The sequence below is a fragment of the Diabrotica undecimpunctata genome, chromosome 1 (genome assembly GCF_040954645.1).
Source record: "Diabrotica undecimpunctata isolate CICGRU chromosome 1, icDiaUnde3, whole genome shotgun sequence".
NCBI classification, from domain to species: Eukaryota; Metazoa; Arthropoda; class Insecta; order Coleoptera; family Chrysomelidae; genus Diabrotica; species Diabrotica undecimpunctata.
The window spans coordinates 89603225-89625513 of NC_092803.1; the positions used below are offsets into that span (position 1 = coordinate 89603225).

General features: G+C 29.8%; 1 protein-coding gene across 5 annotated transcripts in view; it reads right to left on the minus strand.

The window, feature by feature from the left end:
* Ythdf (YTH domain-containing family protein) overlaps nucleotides 1-22289 on the minus strand; it is a 687327-nt gene that overhangs the window by 386026 nt on the left and 279012 nt on the right. The window lies entirely within an intron of this gene.

The following is a 22289-nucleotide window of genomic DNA, read 5'->3' on the forward strand; positions in this document are numbered from 1 at the left end:
ATTATATTGATGTTTGATTTATGTCAGAAAGACACTCGTTTCTGTTTATTACATTTTTTGTTGTTGATAACTAGCTCTTGATTGTTATTATGGTTACGTACAAAGTGGCGCCAAATATGAATATTTGAATTTTTTGAAATTATAGTATTTATAGTCAGAAAATCTAATATTAGAAAATTATAGTCTTAATTTTCGTAAGACAATTAAAATATTGTACTTACATAAATATATAATTTTAATAAGTTAAGTTTTAATGTTTTGTCAATTTAAAAATTTAATGGATTAACCTCATGTTGTAAGTTTTTATACTAGTTTTATACAATGTTATTTAATTCTAATTTCATTGTATTTACTGATACCATATTTTAGCATATTCTGAAGAAGCAAATAAATTTTGTGAAAGCTTGATAAAAGAACAAAGAGTTTCACTTTCCTGCCCTATTAATGTCTGCAACCTCAAAATAAAACTTTATTTTATATATATATATATATATATATATATATATATATATATATATATATATATATATATCTTTTTTCTTATTCTTATATATATATATATATATATATATATATATATATATATATATATATATATATCGAGAAAAGAAGTACGACCGTTAATCCAAAATAAACTAAGGTACACTCGAAGAGTGGTGGGTTTTTCGGTAAAAGTGGAGAAATAAAAGACAAAGAAGGTGGCTACTTCATCTATTTATTGAAGACGTTTCGCTTACTGCTCAGAAAGCATCATCAGTTCATCTAAAAAGAACAATATGAAACCAAACATCCATAGAGAAGTTACAATAAAAGTGTGTTACCTTACAAAGACATGTAGCAGTCAATGATGTTAAAAATATGAAAAAGCTTACGAAACTGGACATTTAGAGTTAAAGTTGTATAAAACAATTAATTGAAACTAGGTATAGTTTGCAATTTAACAAAATTAGCACAGCAAAAGAACATGTGATAAACATACATGTATATAAAAAAGTTATTATAAAAACTTAAGTAAAAAACATTAAGGTTTATTTTAAAGTGTAAAGAACTAGAAAGATCATGAGAAATACATGTTAAACCTGTACATTCATTTACCTGCAAGAGTCAGTAAGCTTAAGACTGGTAACTTCATTTTATCTTTATTACTATATTAATCTTAAATAACTTATAATGTTACCTAAAGTTAAAATTAAAATCTAATTGAATAAATAAATTGTTGGAAGTGCATTCTCATGATCTTTCTAGTTCTTTACACTTTAAAATAAACCTTAATGTTTTTTACTTAAGTTTTTTATAATAACTTTTTTATATACATGTATGTTTATCACATGTTCTTTTGCTGTGCTAATTTTGTTAAATTGCAAACTATACCTAGTTTCAATTAATTGTTTTATACAACTTTAACTCTAAATGTCCAGTTTCGTAAGCTTTTTTATATTTTTAACATTATTGACTGCTACATGTCTTTGTAAGGTAACACACTTTTATTGTAACTTCTCTATGGATGTTTGGTTTCATATTGTTCTTTTTAGATGAACTGATGATGCTTTCTGAGCAGAAAGCGAAACGTCTTCAATAAATAGATGAAGTAGCCACCTTCTTTGTCTTTTATTTCTCCACTTTGACCGAAAAACCCACCACTCTTCGAGTGTACCTTAGTTTATATATATATATATATATATATATATATATATATATATATATATATATATATATATATATATATATATATATATTTATATATATATATATATATATATATATATATATATATATATATATATATATATATTTATATATATATATATATATATATATATATATATATATATATATATATATATTGTTCTGATTCATTTTATCAATCAAAGATAGAATAAAAATTTGATTTTGTTATTATGTGGGCACATAAATTTTCAACGCCCTGTACATCGATTTGTAAATATTTGTTGTAAGTAGTTTTAAGCAGTGGGTTTAGTCATAATGAGTTTTACCCTGAAGGACTGAAAAACATTAGTAAATACTTGTGAATAGACAATTGTTTCCCGGTATTTGTAGATGTTATATTTTACAAGCGTTTGGTTTTGTTTCGCAAAACCAAAGTGACCCTGTATTCGTGATCAATGATCCCATTTATAGATATGAGCTCACAACTAATTGTTCGATGAGTGTTATGTAGTCTATCCGCTATTGTGATTTTTGTCTTTGATATGTTTAACTACAGACCAAATATTTGACTTTAGTGTTCAACTAGTCATATGAAATCAATTAACTCTTCTTTACTATTTGCAAGAAGGGCTATATATTTGTTATAAGTTAGTTTTAAGCAGTGGGTTTATCCATAATGAGTTTTACCCTGAAGGACTGAAAAACATTACTAAATACTTAAACGTGAATAGACAATTGTTTCCAGGTGTTTGTAGATGTTATATTTTACAAACCTTTGGTTTTGTTTCGCTAGAAAGGCCAAAGCCACCAGGTAGTTATTGTATTTAGAAAGTATAAGATAAAACCGTAACATTTTCAAAGAAAGTTGTTTAGAAGCAATGCTTGGGTTTTCTGATGTAAAATAAGAGGGGGTATATCGAAATTTTCTGATTGGTTAGCGAGTTTCGAATGGGGATGAAAGAGAGTGAATGTTTTGCAAGTTTGGAGTAGAAAAGATTATTATGTGATGGTCATCCGAAAGAAGCAGTTGAAGTTTGGGGTAGTCAGTTAAGAAGCAAGTGCCAGTGGTGTTAATAGTTAGAAGTGGGTGGCTGAAAGATTAAACGAGAGATAGGTCAAAGTTCAGAAGTCGAATACCTCCTTGATTCTATAAAGTCCAAGTGAGTAAGTCACAAGAACTATAACTATTAAAAATATTTGCGACACCAAGTAAAAAAAATATTTGGGTCTCAGGAGATTGTTAGTACATGAAAGAGAGGAGAGAATTTTGGAGTTTGTTGAATGAGTACTGGTAAAAGAGGCCTGCTGGTGTTTTGGAGAAAGAGTTGCTGGTATGCTGATAGTGTCGCCAATAGCAAAATTTGGACTTTACGATTGGTCAAATTGCAACCTTAATTGCAGTCAATGGTATTGCCCGAAATTGCTGCTCGATTGCGGATTTACCATTGGTCACATGGCAACATAATTGCAGCCAATGGTATTACCCGAAATTGAGCATTGGCTATCGTGCAAGCTCCAATGGCAGAGCGCCATGGAGCTGTTGACCTAATTAATTTTGTATAAATATAGGTGCACGATGGCCAACAATTCGTTCTGGTCAGGACAGGGTCCGCAGAATAAGCCTTCTTGGCAATAGAGACCTTCTGGTTAATTAAATTCCTAGAAACTCTGCTCTTTTTATTACCTAACCGCTATCCTTTTTATTGCAGGATTTTTTCTAAGTCTCTAGTGAGACTTAGTCGATTATATATTTAAATTGTATTTTTTTCAGCTTTTCGACTTAGGAGATTTCTCGTAAAATATTTTATTTCGAATTAAATTGTCTTTTTGACTTGGTCGAATTTTTGATATTTTGTATGATTTATGTGACATTTTTCAGGGAATTTTAAGTTAGCATAATTTCGTAAATTATTGTTATTTTAACTTCTCTTTCAGATTATTTTTCTGATTTTCTAAACGAACTTAGAATACTTTCTCCTATATATTAATTTGATATTTTTCTACGAATTCCGATTTAGGATAATTTTGTAAATTATTTCTCTTTCAGGTTCACTAAGTCCCTGAGCGGGGCTTAGACGAATTCTTATAACATTTTTCTTTCAGCAAAAATATAAGAATATTTCTCCTATTTATTAATTTGACTTAGGATAAATTTGTAAATTGTTCCTCTTGCAGACACTTAGAAATATTACTGATATTTTATTTTAGGGACTCTGAAATATTTTCAGACCGAAAATAAATAACTAACATTTTATTTTCTCTTGTAGGAAAATATTTCTAATATTTTATTTCTTTTTCAGTATAAAATAACTTACATTATTTTTTGAGCCTTTTATTTATTGTTTGGACTTCGTAATATTTCAATATAAAAATAACTTAGGAAATTTTCGATAGTCGAAAATTGTTAATAACTTGTTTTCTATTATTTTGTTACATGTCTTTGTTGATTCGTCCCGAAGTCACTACGACAAACACTTCTATCGCATTTTGGATGAAATCTAATATTTAGAAATTACACTTGTTTTCCTAAATTTTTGGGACTTTTCACTTTTTTTTTCAATTTTACTTTTTTGCATTAATTAGTCTTAGGTGTGATAACTAATAACCTTCTCTTACAGATTCTTAGTTCTAAGACTAATTAACACCTTATTTGCAGATTCTTAGTTCTAAGATAACTAACACTTTGTTTGCAGATTCTTAGTTCTAAGATTAATTAACACTTTATTTGCAGATTCTTAGTTTTAGTAACATTTATTTGCATTTCTTTAAAAAGGTATTTCCCTCTAGCTTTGTGGTCATATACGACCTATATGTCCACGGACCGTGATCCTTACATGCTCCGGTCCATCTCAGCTATGGATAGTGCGACTGGACCACCTTCCCTCATTCCCGAGGGTTCAATCCAGCGACAATAGGTTGATACTTAGAACGGAGAAGGCTTTGATTGGTAGCCTAACATAATAACAAGGGGGAGTTGTTTTGGTCGAAAGGAGACATCGTCGTGTCTGAATTAAAAAGTCAGTCCATAATTTTTTGTGACATAATTTTTGGTATGTTTCAAATAAAAGACTATATACCATCAGAAGATCAAAACTTATCACTATTTTAAAATATCATAAATTTTATAAATTTTTTTTTAACGTCAAAGGATAGTTATTAATATTGCTTAATAAATTTTAAAAAGTTTCTTTTTATAATATTCAGAATTTTATTTTTTTTGAGTTCAAAAACATATGAACAAAGATTCCAATATTTCAAAATTTTCATAGGAAATGTAATTATTTTACGAATATCCAAATTTCTTGTTTATGTTGTTTTATCAATGATATAAAAACCAAACCGATAAATATTTGGTAAATTAAAATTATTTTATGTGGTACAATTTTCATTGGGACAGTTGGGAATTTATTTGATAAATTTTCATATTATTTCTTTTGATAATAAAAGATATTTGTATTTGTTTATTTATGTTATTTCTATTTATTTTTTTTTATCCCGATAAGGAACAACAAATAGATACTGGAAGCCACGAGAAAAGATAAGTATAACCTAAGCTGATTTATTTTTTTTTGTATAATAAAATGGCACCCTGAGATTGTTTTTTTTTATGTATGATTTGCGACACTTAGATAATTAATTAAAGTAATTAAATAAATAAAAAGTTAATACAAAAGTAAGAAGAAACAGATCATAGTAATATATATTTATATATATACATATATACAAATATATTTGTATATATGTATATATGTATATATATATATATATATATATATATATATATATATATATATATATATATATATATGATTATATACAGGGTGAGTCATGAGGAACTTTACATACTTCTACCATATGTAGAGTCCCTCAGGGAGCATATCATGTGGCCACTAAAAAATGTCAACTCCTCTTCTTTATTAATTAACAGAGTGATTTGTGTAATTGACCATTTATTTCATTTTACTGTAGTGTTTATACGGCTCATTTGATTTTTTTAATTTTTGCATGATACAGTACACTACTATCAAGCATTCGACTGGTATTAGCTAAACTAAAAAATTCCAGGACTGACTTTGGAAAAATTAATTTAGGGATTCGTATTAAATATTACACCCTGTATAATTTTTTTTAAAATGCAATAAGTGATTTTCAAACTACATAAATAGCCAATGAAAACGACATATGCGACAATGTTGTCGCACTTTTATTAAATTTTTAGTGAACGATCAAATCTTACCAAAAATAGAACAACCATAATGAAGTATCAAATTATAAGGTATTAATTTAAACAAATGTTATAAATTTCAAACATTTTAATTAAAATGAGTTCCTACAACATAATCTAATACGTAGAAAATTAACATCTTTACTGTCACTTTGTATTATCTCTACGATAGAATCAATTGTTTTTCAATTTTAAATTTTTACTCATAGATCGTATTGGGTCATTGAGGGCTATGATGTATCATTTATGTGAAATAATTACATGCTGTAAACTCCGATTTTAACACATTTATGTAAAAATTTTCAAATCGGTATGATATAAGAACTACGTATAACGGGTTGCCTATCTTGATATGTAATTTATCTATATGTAAATGTAATTTTTAAGCTGCCTAAAATTACATCCGTTTTCGCTCTTAGTTAGGTTATGTTATTGTATGTAATTTGTGGAAACAATTTACTATTTTTTTTATAATTATAATAAAATAAACTAATGGCTTCAATTAAAAAGAAGACAACCAGGAAACAATTGGAAGTGATGTTAGACTTTATAAAAATAAATAGTGCTTATTGGCAAAATAGTCAAGGAAGGCTAAGAAAGTAGCCCAATTGTGAGAGGAATTTGCTATCATGGTAAATACAGTAGATGGTGGCCCTAAAAAAACAGCAGAACAATGAAGACATGTAAGAAAATTAATTTCTGTTACTATCAAATTTAATAAATGCTAAATTTTTAGGTATTCAATGAGTGGAAGATTTTGCAACTCATTTCAAAGATTCATCTTGGGGAGCCCCAGATTATAAATACATTTAATTTTAAAGGTAAAGATTAATGATTGATGTATTATGTTTATTATGGTGTATAATATTTTTCAGAAGGAAAAGGAAATCAACCTGTGAAAATTAAAAAGGCAATAGTTTTATTTAATATTCTATAAACATATTTTATAATATTATAAAATTATATCTCAATTATGGAATAAACTGAATATAAACATTTTTATTTAACAATTTTATAACTCAAAATTTTTTAGCCGCTTTGTAATATGTTTCAGATTTTTTGTTTTGTCTTGATCTTTGTGTTATTCTTTTTGATTTTGTAACTAATTGTAACATAAATACCTACATATTATGAAATATACTAATTATAAACACTTTTATTTAACAATTTGTTTTTATTTTACAACACGAAGTTTGCAGCAATAATACTTCTTCATATTCTCTAATGGTTATGAGCACATTTGGACCATTTTGTAATATAGTTTAGTTTGTTTTACCATTATCATTAGTCAACATCAATGCATCACAAGAATATATGTTTCCAGCTTTAACAGGGCTGTAATGTAAAACCCTGTGCTTGTGCAAATAATTCTTTGGGACAATCCTCCATTCACCAACTCTTCTCTAGATTCTAACTCCAATAGATTTTAAATCATCCTCTAAATTGTCTTGATACCTTAGTCTTGGGTCTTCTTCTGGTTTATTGTCCCATCAGCCCTCTTCTGTTAAAAACCTTTCCAACTGTTGCACCTACCTCTTGCCTGATGAAATGCTCTATCCATGTAAGATATGTTACCTTAATTAATTTTATGTCAGGTTCCACAAAGGTTCTATACAACCCAAAGTTGTAATGCCTGTGCTACAAACCTTGTTCTTTGTTTTAGTATATTTTAGGTGTATTTGTAGGTTTACTTTGTAGTATATTTTAGGTTTGTTTTAGTTTTTGAAATTGTATTCTTTACTTGTATGTTTTAATTTTCCAAGGGTTTTAACAAATTTTGGACTAATTTGTAATATATTTTAAATTTGTTTGTTTTTAACTTTTTGCAATTAATCGTAACATACAGACATACAGGTTTTATGTTTTTAAACATTTTTATTTAAACAATTTTATAACACAAAGTTTATATATATATATATATATATATATATATATATATATATATATATATATATATATATATATATATATATATATATATATATTGTGACAATTGGGGTTTATAGAAAATAATTTATAAGTTATATACTACATAATATTAGATATAAAAAAGTATTTGATTATTTTAAATAAGTTATATACTAGAGAAATTTATAAAAATATATTTATGTGAGGGTATTTTTAAGAAATTAGCATATAATAATTGTAAAAAGTTGTATTTTAATGTTGTAAATATATTTAAGTGAGCCATGTGCATAGGCAACCAACTATACATATGTGAGTGACAGATATACTTACTCTGAAGTGACGTTTAAGAATATTTACGAATATAAAGTGGGGTTATAATAATATATTGTTTGAAATGTGTATTTTATTAAATTAGAGTGTTAGTTACTAATTTGAATGTTTATTCTGATCTGAAAAGCCTAAATGTCAACAAAATTATCAATGAAACATTAACGAATTCTCCAGAGTGCAGAGTGTGACCATTGTTTACGGTCGAACATTCTGGAATAATGATTATGTCGGTGGATGGAACAGATATTTTTTCGAGAACATCTATATAGAAGAAATAGAACGAAATTGGAACATGATCTCTTACCAGATGGTTCTAGAATATCAAAAAAGATATAAATACCCGTGATTTGGATTCAAGATAGCAGTTTTTAGTCAGAAGTCAAGCAGTTTATTATGAAAGTTAGTAGATTAGTTAGTGAAGTCAATTGTTCACAGTTTTAGTAAGTCAGTCAAGCAGTTTAATAAGAAATATGAAAGTTAGTTGGAGATAGTCCAATTGTTTAATATAGTGAGTTAAATGAAGATTAAAAATTATGCATATAATTTAATGCACATTTATAATTATACACAAATAATTATTGAAGATTAAAAAAAGTATATTGGAAGAAATTAAATTATATTATGGTTGGAGATTAGTATAAATCAACTTATAATAATTGGATATTGGTATATTGAAAAGAAGAATAAATATAAATGCTGTTTGCTGGTTTGGTTGGTGGTGTATAAATGCTGGTGAAGAAAACTATATCTTAAATTGGTAGAAGCTGATAATTGGAAAAAGTAATTTCACAAAAAACAAGGATAACTGAAGTACGAAGACATTCAGTGGTGATTAGAATCTATATAGTGGAAAACAGTTCATTTAGGCATTCAGTGAAAGAAAGGTACAAAATTTTGTTAATATAATTTAGTTAGTGTCATAACAATTTCAATTTTGAAGATAGTTTGTTTAAATTTTACATTGTCTATAGAATTTAATTAGTTTTATAAGAATATCAATTTAAAGATAGTTTATTTTAAATTTACATTGGCTAGGTTAGATATATATGTGTGTTTCATAATAGTTATAATAAAGATAATTTAAAAAAGTACTTACAAACTAATTCTTTGAGAACCGCGATAAAAACCCTATATTATTAAAAATACTCATTGCTCATCATTCAAACAAAAACACATCATAACAATTTGGCACCCAACGCGGTGGCTCTCTATTTAAAAGAATTAGTTTGGGAAGATAAGTGCTCTCATATAATTAAATTAATTATCAGTAGAAAGAAAAAGTATAGATTTTAATTTTAATTATATTTGAACAAGTAAAGTCTCAAAATGTCTCAAGGAAAGAAAGGTACAAGAAGCAAAAAGAATGAAGAAGATGTGGAAGTAGAAACACAACCTATACAAGAGGAGAGTTTAGTTCAAGTTCCACAAGATACTGCAGAAATGAATCCAGAAAGAGAGGAAAATGTCAATATGGCAGCTTCGATGTCATTAATGATGCAGATGAACAAGACAATAGAAGAGAATTCAAAAGAAGTCAAAGAAGACATGAAAAAAATGGAACAGAAAATGGAAGAGAATACGAAGAAAATGGAAGAGTATACGAAAAAAATGGAAGAGAACACGAAAAAAATGGAAGAGAATTATAGAAAATTAGAAAAGAAAATAGAAGATAATAATAATAAAATTGTAAAGCAAATAGAAAAACAAATGGATAAAAAACTTGATGCTGCAGAGAAAAAAGTAGCAAATGAAATAAAAATTATACGGAATGACTACAAGAAAAGGATAGAAAATGAGAGGACAGAAGTAAAGAGGATTATTCAAGATAATAAGATAGATATAGAACAGAAAATAGAGTTACAGAAATGTAACTTAGAAGTAAAAATTAACGAAGACAGGAGAAACACAGAAGAAAAATTAGACGATATACAACAAAATATCCAAATAAATAGTAATCAAATAAGAAATGTGGAACAGAGAATAGATGATATTTCACAAATGAGAGACATAGGGAGACCTTACTTAAATTTAACAAATGAGACTGGGATTAAATTCTCTGGTAATATAAAAAATTTGCATCCTAGAGTATACATAAATAGTTTAAAACATAAATTAAGATTGGTGAATAATATTAATGATATTAAAGATTATATTAGAATGACATTAAATGACAATGCAGCAACTTGGTTTGCTAGTATTGAGAATGATTTAGATAATTTTCAAACATTTGAAAACAAATTTTTAAATTATTATTGGGGTGAATTAGAGCAAGCCAAGTTTAGAGAAATTCTATATTTTGGAAAGTATAATCAAAATTTAAAATCAAATATGGTAGATTATGCATTGAAATTGATAACAGTTGCAAAATATTTAGAACCACCACTTAGAGAGGATGAAACAGTCTTAAATGTATCTAGACATTTTGATGCTGATGTTGTGCAAACCGTAACTGTACAAAATATTCAAACAATAGATAGTTTTATTAATTTTATTCAAAGAATACAAAGAGGCAATATGACAAGTAATAATAACAACAGAAAAAACAATAATAACCTTCAATATAATAAAAATGATAATCAACAATATAGACAATCATATAACAATAACACTAGGTATGGTGATAATTTACAAAATTTTAATAATAATAACAGTAATCAAAATAGACAGAATTTTAATAACAATACTAGTTATAATAGACAACATTTTAATAACAGTACTAATAATAATAGACAAGATTTTAATAATCGAAGAAATACAGAGCGACCTAACTATAACAGACAGGTAAATTGTGTACAAAGGAATAGGAGCTGCGAAGACAGGGAACGAAATAGTACAAGGCAAGAAAATGTGAGTAGAAGTCATAGTAGGGAAAGACATAGGACATCAGATCCAAGTGGTCAGATACAATCTGACAATTCTAATAATCAAAATTTTGTGCAGTAAACTTTCTGAATTACAAGTTAGGCCATTGCTATTATGAAAAACCTTCTGAATTTATTTCTTTAGATGAAGAGAAAATTATTGAATCTATTAATTTAATTTATATAAATGCTTTGGCCAAAAATAAAATGATTAAGATTATGATAGATACTGGTTCAGAAAGTACTTTAGTCTCGGAGAATTTTATTTTTAATACATTAAAATTATCAGATATAATAAAGATTCCAAAAATTAAAATTGTTGGTGCAAATAATAAGAAGTTGGGTGAAATTGATAAACTAGCCAATTTTAAAATTAATATTCTTAATAAAGAAATTAATATGCAAGGATTTATTGTCAAGGATTTATGTGTTGATATATTAATGGGAAATGATGAATTGGAAAAGAAGAAAGTAAAGATAGATTTTGAAGAAAAAATGGTAACTTTGGAAGGGCAAATAATTAAATTTATGCAGAAAGATGAGGTGGAAGAAGGAATAAGAGTTGATAGGATATTATTAAAAGAAAATAATGATGTTTATGAAGAAGAAATGTATTTTGATGATAGGGAAATGTCCCAAAAGAATGTAAAGAATAATTATTGTAGTGAATATTTAAGGAATGGAAATTTTAAGCAGATGGATGCCTACGAGGCGGAGTGCGTAAAATTGGAAGCAAGGAATAATGAGTACATAATGAAGAATAATGTTATTTGTAAAGAAGAAGATATGATGAAAGTTTTAAATTGCCCTGAAGAATATAAATCAATAGTCATTTCCATATTGCAGCAACACAAGGGACTTGTCAATAAAGAAAATAGAATTGCACAAAATTATATCCATAATATAAAAGTTAAAGAAGAAAAAGATTTTAAAACAAAATCATACCCAATACCATATAAATACAGAGAAGAAGTAAACAAAACAATTAATAATATGTTAGAAGATGGGATCATTGAGAAGGCAGACACACGTTTTATTAACCCCATAGTAGTAGTACGAAAAAGATCAGGTGAAATCAGGTTATGTTTGGATGCAAGGAATATTAACAAGATCACTGAAAAGCAATTTGAAGCACCAATGAGTATAGATGGAATACTAGGAAGAATTACATAAATGTCATTTTTCACTAAAATCGATTTACAGCATAGTTTTTGGTTAATACCTCTACAAAGAAAAAGTAGACAGTATACAGGATTTCAGATAGATAGAGTAGTATATCAATTTAAAGTAGTACCAGTTGGACTTCAATCATCTTGCAGTGTTCTATGTAGATGTCTTCATGATATTTTGGATCAATATGAACATTTTGTAATTCACTACATTGATGATATATTAATTTTTTCTAAAACTGCTGAAGATCATGAGAAACACCTAAAAATTATAATAAATAGATTAGACAAAGTTGGACTAAAAATAAATCAAGAAAAATGTACAATTTTTCAAAAAGTAGTGATATATCTAGGTTATAAACTTAACACTAATAACTTACTGATATATCCATTTTATTCAATAGACTTGATTTGTTAAATAGATGGTAGATTTCATTATTTTGAATCAATTTGACATCATACTTGTTGAATTTTGTATATATGGAAATTAATTTGTACCCTAAAAATCATAATTTGGGGTTAGACACAAAATTGATACTATAATTGCTATAAAAATGTCTTTCTAATATAATAAAGTGGAAAACTTACCAATTTATATTGATGAAAGTTATTTTGAATGGAAATAATTCCTAGATTTTGTCTATAAATAAACAGAACACAATATCCATTATATTTTAATTAAGGTTATATTTTATTCTCTCCATTTGACATGACAGTTTGACCATAGAATAGCCGAACTGTGATCCATTGTTCTCTGCTTTGACATAGACAGCGAACAGGGATGTATTTAACACATTTTAAATAAATAAAAAAAAAAAAAATTTTGATTTATTAAATTTAATAAGGTATGAGAAAATTAATATTTAAAAAAATAATAAGTAAATTATTTATTTTAAATATTATTTTGGGGTATTGTGACAATTGGGGTTTATAGAAAATAATTTATAAGTTATATACTACATAATATTAGATATAAAAAAGTATTTGATTATTTTAAATAAGTTATATACTAGAGAAATTTATAAAAATATATTTATGTGAGGGTATTTTTAAGAAATTAGCATATAATAATTGTAAAAAGTTGTATTTTAATGTTGTAAATATATTTAAGTCAGCCATGTGCATAGGCAACCAACTATACATATGTGAGTGACAGATATACTTACTCTGAAGTGACGTTTAAGAATATTTACGAATATAAAGTGGGGTTATAATAATATATTGTTTGAAATGTGTATTTTATTAAATTAGAGTGTTAGTTACTAATTTGAATGTTTATTCTGATCTGAAAAGCCTAAATGTCAACAAAATTATCAATGGAACATTAACGAATTCTCCAGAGTGCAGAGTGTGACCATTGTTTACGGTCGAACATTCTGGAATAATGATTATGTCGGTGGATGGAACAGATATTTTTATAAGAACTACAGGCTGTACTTCATCTTTTTCGCCATTTTGGCACCAAGTGTTCCACTATCCCTGCCGTTATTTCTGTTAATACTTTACTAAATGTACTTTGTTCCATTGAAAATAACAGGTTGTTACCAGAACATTTTTGGTAACTTCCATTTCCTACAAAATTAAGTAGGGAGAGAACCTTTAATTCTATTGCAATTTAGTTAGAGCAGAGCTGGTAATCTATTTCAAATGGGTTACTGATGTCCCGTAACTGACGTTGCTCTACATTTACATAATTTCTTTCTATCACATCATTCAATTCATTGAGTAATAACAAATTTACAAAATCCATTTTTTCAAAAACAAACAAGAAGCCAAAAGTTAGGTTAATTTGAATTATCTGACAGATCTTCAGGATATGACAGAACCGAAAATAACGTTTTATGTAATTTTCTGCTGTGGCTTGGCCATTTTACGCATAGCAACGCAGGGCATGATACATCATACCGTTTTTACACATTATGTTTTGAGAACTGTAATCTGATGTACGTTTTCTGAATTTTACACTAGTATGTAAATATTTACGTAAATGATACATCATAGCCCCCTTATTTTCGATAAATAATAAATTAAATTGATTAAAAGTCAAACCTCTTGTATGTGTTAGTTTTGTTGATTGTAAATGATTAAAATTTTATGTCAAATAATAATACATTGCATCAACTGTACTAAATAAAAATAAATCTAAAAAAGTTTAAAATGAAGGTTGGCGTTGACCGTTTGACGTTTCTTGATATTTTATACCCATTGACATTATTGTCATTATCAATTGTTATTTATGTGTACAAGACTACATATTTCTTCTGTCATATCTACGTTAAGTACATTGTGTTAGTTTTGGTAGAGCTTTTGTTACTTTCGTTCAAAATGCCACATCAGTTTTCGACCACAGAATATGCAGAGCTAATATTTGTTTATGGATTCTGTAATGGGAATGGTAGGGCTGCTAGTAGAGAATATCGCAGGAGATTTCCTAATCGTCGAACTCCCAGTCATCCAAAATTTGGGTCAGTTTTTAATTATTTGCGAGAAAATGGCACTTTTCCTAGTGGAACAACAGAGCGACATGTAGATGAAGCGCAGGAAGATGACATTATGGACGCCGTTACTATGAACCCTACAATAAGCACTAGACAAGTACAATTTACCAGAGACGGGATAAATAATTCACGAAATTCACATGTGTGGGCAGAAGAAAATCCCCATGCTATTCGAGAACGTCGTTCTCAGTTAAGGTTTTCGGTTAACGTGTGGATTGGTGTCATAAATAACCAATTAGTAGGTCCTCAGTTTTTTGATGGTCCTTTAAGGTTGATCTTCACCCTCGATTAATTTGTTTCTGATCCTAGAGATGGCTCTACTGCGGCATACTACTGTGGTAATTTTTTTAACTTAATCGTAGATTTCTACATGACGACTCTGTAATATTTTCAAACCCTAATATAAATTACAGTTTTCTATAATTATATCCATTGGCTGAGGTGCCAAGTTGTGCAGACAATAATTTTATCAAATACCTAGTAGACCAAATAAGCAAAGATATCTTTAACAACATCTTTATGTATAATATTTTACTGCTCCGCTGTGTCAATCGGAATGTATTAAAGTTACGCATTTGCAAGAACATAATCCACACCATATCATTGAAAAATGACACATATTTATTATGTAAACATTTTTATCGACAAAGAGGTACTTAGCGGCGCTATCTGTGAATATCGTATTACCACTAAATTTATACATGCAATCATATATTAGATTTTTGTTGATAGAATAGTTAAAAATTAAATTATCTGGTATTATTTAATATTTTAGTGGGATTTATATGAAAAATGGTCAATCGTCAAAAATGTTATTTAAAACATGCGAACATGTCTTTCTTTTGGTCTGTTTATTACTGGTTTCAGGTTTGTTATCTTCCTTATTAGTGCGTCTTTTTCTCTTCTTTGTATGTGTCCAAACCATCTCAGTCTGTGTGGATTAATAAATTTTACTATGTCTTCCCCTTCGGTTATATTTCTATTTCTTATTTCATGCTTTATTAGTCTTCTATATTCTCCTTGTTCGGGCTTTATTGGGCTGTTTATTCTTATCATTTTGCTTTTAATAATTCTTACTTTTTCTTTATATTTTACTTTTTATTTATATTTTTATTTTCTTTATATCTATTTTCGTACGACATATTACTTTCGCTACGTATGCTATCACTGGTCTAATTGCTGCTCTATATATTTTTGTGTTTGTTTTTTGCTGTTTTTTATCTTTAAGTAGTGAATGATATTTCCAAAACACGATGTTCTTCTCTCACCTTGTGTGCGTGGTAGTGTCATGCGTTGGATGTACGATTTGGGGTAGTTGATGCCTATTTAGTTATCACGGTTCTATTTGGTCTAATTAGTTCTTCAGTTTCCGTATTCTACCATTTTATAAAGCCAAATGAGTATGTGAAAAGTGGTATTGCGTATGTGTTTATTGCTTTTACTATGTGCTTGAAATTAAGTTTGCTTTTGAGTATTAGTGTCCCAGATTTAGTCATACGGCTCACACTCCATCTAAGGGGAAAATTGACTCATCCCAGATACCTACGGTATCAAAAGGATTGAGCTCTGGTGGGACTCTTTCCGTGTTACCGAGCCCTAGGTGGCTTGATATGTTGGAGTATCTCCCAAAAATTTTCGTACACATCTGGACGTTGAGGGTACTACAGCTTTCTGCATAGTCTTGTAGAGATGTTCATTCAGACCTAGCTTTTTTATGTTTTCTAGGAGTTTCTTTGGAATTACTCCAGTAGTAGAGAGAATAATAGGTATTGTCTGGGTACTTTCCATTCTTCACTGTCTTCGTATTTGAATTTCCAGATCCCTGTACGTGGCGATTTTTTCGTTCTGTTTAACACGAAGATTATGGTTGTTGGGTATCGCCACATCAATTAATGTTATTTGTCTCTTTAGTTTAATAACTAGTATGAGATCTGGTCTATTATGTGCCACTGTTTGTTCTGTGAGCACAGTGCGGTCCCAGGATAGCTTGTAGTTGTCATTGTCAAGTATACTCTCAGGAACGTATTGATAATATGGAAGATGGTTTGTTTGAAGAAGTCCCAGTTTGATAGCTATCTCTTGATGAATGATCTTTCTTACTGAGTCGTGCCGTTCCTTATATTCAGTTGCAGCAAATGCCTGACAGCCCCGGTAAGATGTTTGATGGTTTCCTGAGCTTAACATCCATATCGGCATTTGTCATTCTGGACCTGAGGGTCTTTGACGATATATTTCAGGTAATTTTTGGTTTGTATAACCTGATCCTGAATGGCTAGTAGTGAATCTTCTGTTTCAGGGAACATCTTTCCTGACGTCAGCCAATAGTTCGACGCTATATTGTCGACATGGTCTTGACTGACCTCATTGGGATGTCGCCCATGCAGAGGTTCACTCATCAAACAGAGAAAGAAATAGGTATGAACCCTGTGACTGTAAGAGAGATGATCGTGAAGATGACTGGAGGAAGTACGGAGGAATGGAATAGTGTTCACAATTACATCCGAGCAGTCATTAAAAAGAAAGAAGAAGAAGAGAACACCAACCGAGCCAATGACAGAGATAAGATCTAATTACTATTTTAATGGAAATAAGCCACAATTGAAGGTTAAAATAAGTTTATTGACGTTTGAATCTTTGATCTTTGATCTTGCACTAATAACTTGTTTATACTCCAACAATTAATAGAAAAAAGAATAGTAGTTGGTACCAAAGTACATCTAGCCTTCATCGACCTAGAAAAGGCGTATTATACAGTTCCAAGACTTAAATTGTGGCAACAACTCGACATTAGTCCATACCTTTTAGGAATAATTACAGAAGTATACAGGGAGAACACTACTTACCTAAAAATCGGAAATAGACTATCAGAGCCAATAAAAGTAACTAAAGGACTAAAACAAGGATGCATAATGTCACACTCACTGTTTAATTTATATTTTGAGGCAGCCCTCCATAATTGGAAAAACCACTGCCTGGGAATGGGAATCCTCATAAGAAATGACGTACTGTTCTTCCTGAACTTTGCGGATGACCAAGTCGTCCTAGCTCAAGATTTTTATGATCTAGAATTTATGATAAAGCGTCTATACAGAGAATATGTAAAATGTGGGTTACAAGTCAGCATGAAGAAAACAGAATATTTAGTTATCAATTCAGATGCAAGGTTTGAAGTGTTGATCGACGAGGACGTGGAAATCAAACAAGTGGAAAAATTTAAATATTTAAGTGCACTCATTACTAAGAACGGCTTGGGACAAACCGAAATTAAACACCGAATTACTCAGAGACGTAAAATTGTAGGATATCTGAACTCCTTATGGTGGGATCGCAACATTTCCAAAAGGAACAAAAAAAGAATAGGGCAAACCATGGTCAAATCAGTTCTTTGTTATGGCTCTGAAGTATAAACAATTGTCAATGCAGACCTGAAGAGAAGATTGTTAGCAGTTGAAATGGATTATTTGAGAAGAAGTGCTAGAACATCAAGCCAGGAAAGGAAGACCACCGCTACAGAAACGGTCATTGACAGAATAGAAAAAAAGAGGTTCAAAATGGTTTGGACACCTATTGAGAATGCCTGACGAACGTTGGCCCCAAAAACTTCACAAATGGATGTCCCCCCGGAAGAAGAAAAAGAGGTAGAACTTGACGCTCATGGAATGAAGGAATTAGAAGAGCGATGGAATCGAAAGGTTTGGAGGAGGAGCATGCCTTAAACCGGCAGAATTGGCGGAGAAGAACGGGAATACGGCGATAGCCGTCTCCAAAATAAATTGTATTTACAAGTTGGCTTATTCCCATTAAAATAGTAATTACTTTAAAAGCCACAAGAAAATAGTTTCAGAACAATAGATAAGATTTAGATAAGAGAAGTGAGTGTTCCAAAAATGTCTTCACCCCACTTTCGGAGTACGGTACGTGCGACAGTCAAATGCACACAAGTATGAGAGGGTGGTTTTAGTTAGTAGGCAGGATAATAGATACCTGAATCTTTGGCACTGCTATCTTTAGTACTTTAAATTAAACTAAAACCCAAATTTTATGGACTCAAAATGGAGGTAGCATAAAAAAATTTCAAACCCCCCCCCCCTCAGACAAATTCTGTGTACGATACTGGTTATGCAAGAAACACTATTTTTATAAATACTAAAATAATTAACCATAAACGCCTAAATAGGTTTTTAAAACTAAATAGGTTTTTTATAGATATATTACTTATAGAGTGTAAATTTTATGATATCCTACTTTCAAAATAAAAGTTGCAGTATCTACTATTCTGTAACTCTGTAAGTTTCAGCATGACCGGTTCAAAGTTCAAACCGATAACATTCCTATTAAATTTTGTTGTTATCTGCCAAAGTGTTGTACAAAGTAATTGATATGGCAACCCTGTTAGTGTGACGTTTTGCTTGAAGCGTTTCGAAGCCGAACGTAATGCTATCTATCGATGATAAATACTACCATTGCTTCAGATGGAGCCATCTCCCTACATTACGATTTGAAGGCGGCAGTTCAAGACATAATTCTTGTTTAACGAGATTTTTCATATGTTTAGGAAAAAATATTTAACTTTTTGTTGCAAATATTTTCCACTTTTACAGTTTTAAATATGTTGTTATTAAAAAAATTTTCGGTTTCTTACCGGTAACTTTATTATAAGCCGAAACATATTATTTTTTCCTATTGGAACAAAACTGTAAATTCAAAAATTTTCAAAAAATTCATAAGTATTTCTTATAATCATATCTTGATGCTGTAAACAAAATAAACAAAATCCTATGTTTGGTTTTCCCGCTTTATACTTGGAAAAAAGTAGTTTTTTTGAGTTTTTTCAAAAACAAAAACATGAAGTTTGTTTAAAAGTTGTCAAAATACTTCTAGACATCACATATACCTTCTCAAATTTTTTCAAATTTTTTGAATTTGGGGTTTGTCTTTTGGGGGGTGCAGATCAACCTTAACAGGGCAGGTCTATTTGAACTTTCTACAAAATATTTTGCCGAATTTGCTTGCCAACGCGAACGTTGCTATCCGAGGGATGTATTTTCAGCATGATGGGGCACCCCCACACTTTTTACTGGCAGTGAGACAACATCTCAATAATGTTTATGGCAACAGGTGGATAGGACGTGCAGGTCCTATTTCGTGGCCTTCAAGATCCCCTGATTTCAATCCCGTTGATTACCATATTTGGGGACGATTGAAGCAACTAGTTTACGCAGTGAATATTAATAACCGACAACAATTAATTGATAGAATTATACATTGTTGTAATACTATTAGAAACGATCCCCAGAGTATCCGTAATTTAATACGTTAATTAACAATTCGGCAACAAAAATGTGTACAGGCTGCAGGGCTCCATTTCGAAAATCTATTTTGAATTATTTTTATTTTGTTACCATTATTGTATCTTTTCAAGTTCTAATTTATGGGTTTATCATAACTATGTACATATTTTTAGTTTTTTTTTAAATTGTTCTTCGTTATTGTTAGTAGTTACTGTTTTTTGTTGTGCAGTGACTCAGTTTATCATTTCAATTAAAATGTTTGAAATTTATAACATTTGTTTAAATTAATTACCTTATAATTTGATACTTCATTATGGTTGTTCTATTTTTGGTAAAATTTGATCGTTCACTAAAAATTTAATAAAAGTGCGACAACATTGTCGCATATGTCGTTTTCATTGGCTATTTATGTAGTTTGAAAATCACTTATTGCATTTTAAAAAAAATATATACAGGGTGTAATATTTAATACGAATCCCTAAATTAATTTTTTTAAAGCCAGTCCTGGAATTTTTTAGTTTAGCTAATACCAGTCGAATGCTTGATAGTAGTGTACTGTATCATGCAAAAATTAAAAAATCAAATGAGCCGTATAAACACTACAGTAAAATGAAATAAATGGTCAATTACACAAATCACCCTGTTAATTAATAAAGAAGAGCAGCTGACATTTTTTAGTGGCCACATGATATGCTCCCTGAGGGACTCTACATATGGTAGAAGTATGTAAAGTTCCTCATGACTCACCCTGTATATATATATATATATATATATATATACAGGGTGAGTCATGAGGAACTTTACATACTTCTACCATATATATATATATAATGTATGTTCGGAAAGATTTCCGCGGTTAGTACCGCGGAAAAAACTAATAATTAGTATTTCCTCCATTGATCTGTATGCATGCCTGTAGGCGATTTGGCATGCTGCCGCTTAACTGGTCGAGCTGGGCTTGCGGAATTCTCTCCCATTCTGCACGAGCAGCATCTTTTAGTTCTCGAAGTATAATAGGGGGATTGTTTCGCTTCTTGATGCGTGTTTGGAGAATGTCCCAAGCATGTTCAATAACGTTCATGTCAGGGGAATTCGAAGGCCACTGTAATGTAGATATTCCTTCTTCTTTCAGAAAATTTTGTACTGCCGCTGTTCGATGGGGAGGTGCATTTTCATGCATAAACACAAATTCATTACCTACTGCCCCTCGGAATAGACGTACGACAGGATTTAAAACTTCCTCGATGTACGCAGCACCAGTGACTCTTCTCTCCAGAACCAGCAGTGGCGTCCGTGTACCACTCATAATACCACCCCAAACCATAATACTGCCACCTTTAAATGGGACACGCGGTTGGGCTGTTTCTAGTCGGGCTTGTCATGGGGCCCTCCAAACCAGTGTTCTTCGCGAATCAGATACCAAGCCAATTTTTGACTCATCAGAGAATATCACGTTATTCCAGTTAGGTTATGCACCACTTCTCTAGCCCATTTCAACCTATTGTTAGTTTAGGAACACATAGCGGTCTTCTACGATACAAATTTACCGCATTTAGTCTGTGTGTTATTGTTTGCCGTGAAATATTCAGTCCTTGAAGTCTAGAAATTTCTCTGGATATACCACTTGTAGATTCCAGACGATTTCTACGAGATATCAATGTTATTTTCCGGTCTTGTGCTGCTGTTGTACATCGACTTCTACCACTTCTGAATTTTTGGATTTTTTTTTTTATTTTTGATACAGCACTCTGAGTAACATCAACAATATTCGCGATATAACTCTGACTAAAGCCATGTTGTAACAAAGCAATTACTCTAGATCTGTCAAAATGAGATATCAAATGCCCTAATTAGTTGAAGTGACCAAAATTATCATTTTCATTTAAAAACGCTCTAGAATGAATATCAACAACAGTTTTAAAACCACCATAGGCGTAGATATATTATTTGTACGTATTCCATTTGTAGAACCATTGATGCTCACAATTACCTGACGCGTACCATTAGCCGACTCTCCCCCAAGTAAAAAGTTTAATGTTTAATATTAATATTTTTATCGTTTTAATATATTTATCTAAATCGGTTATAAATGAATTTACTATATTTGTGTTAAATATGCTAGGTCGGATAACGATAATTTTAAATCAAAAAATACCAATTTAAGAAGAAGCTTAAACAAACCAATTCAGAGGAAATAATAAAAATAGAAAATTTAAGAGATGAAAAGATCGAAATCTCCCAAAACGATGTGAAAGAAGGAATAAACAAATTAAAAAAGAGAAAGTCACCAGGAGAAGATCAAATACCAAATAAACTCTTAAAATATGGAGGTGATCACA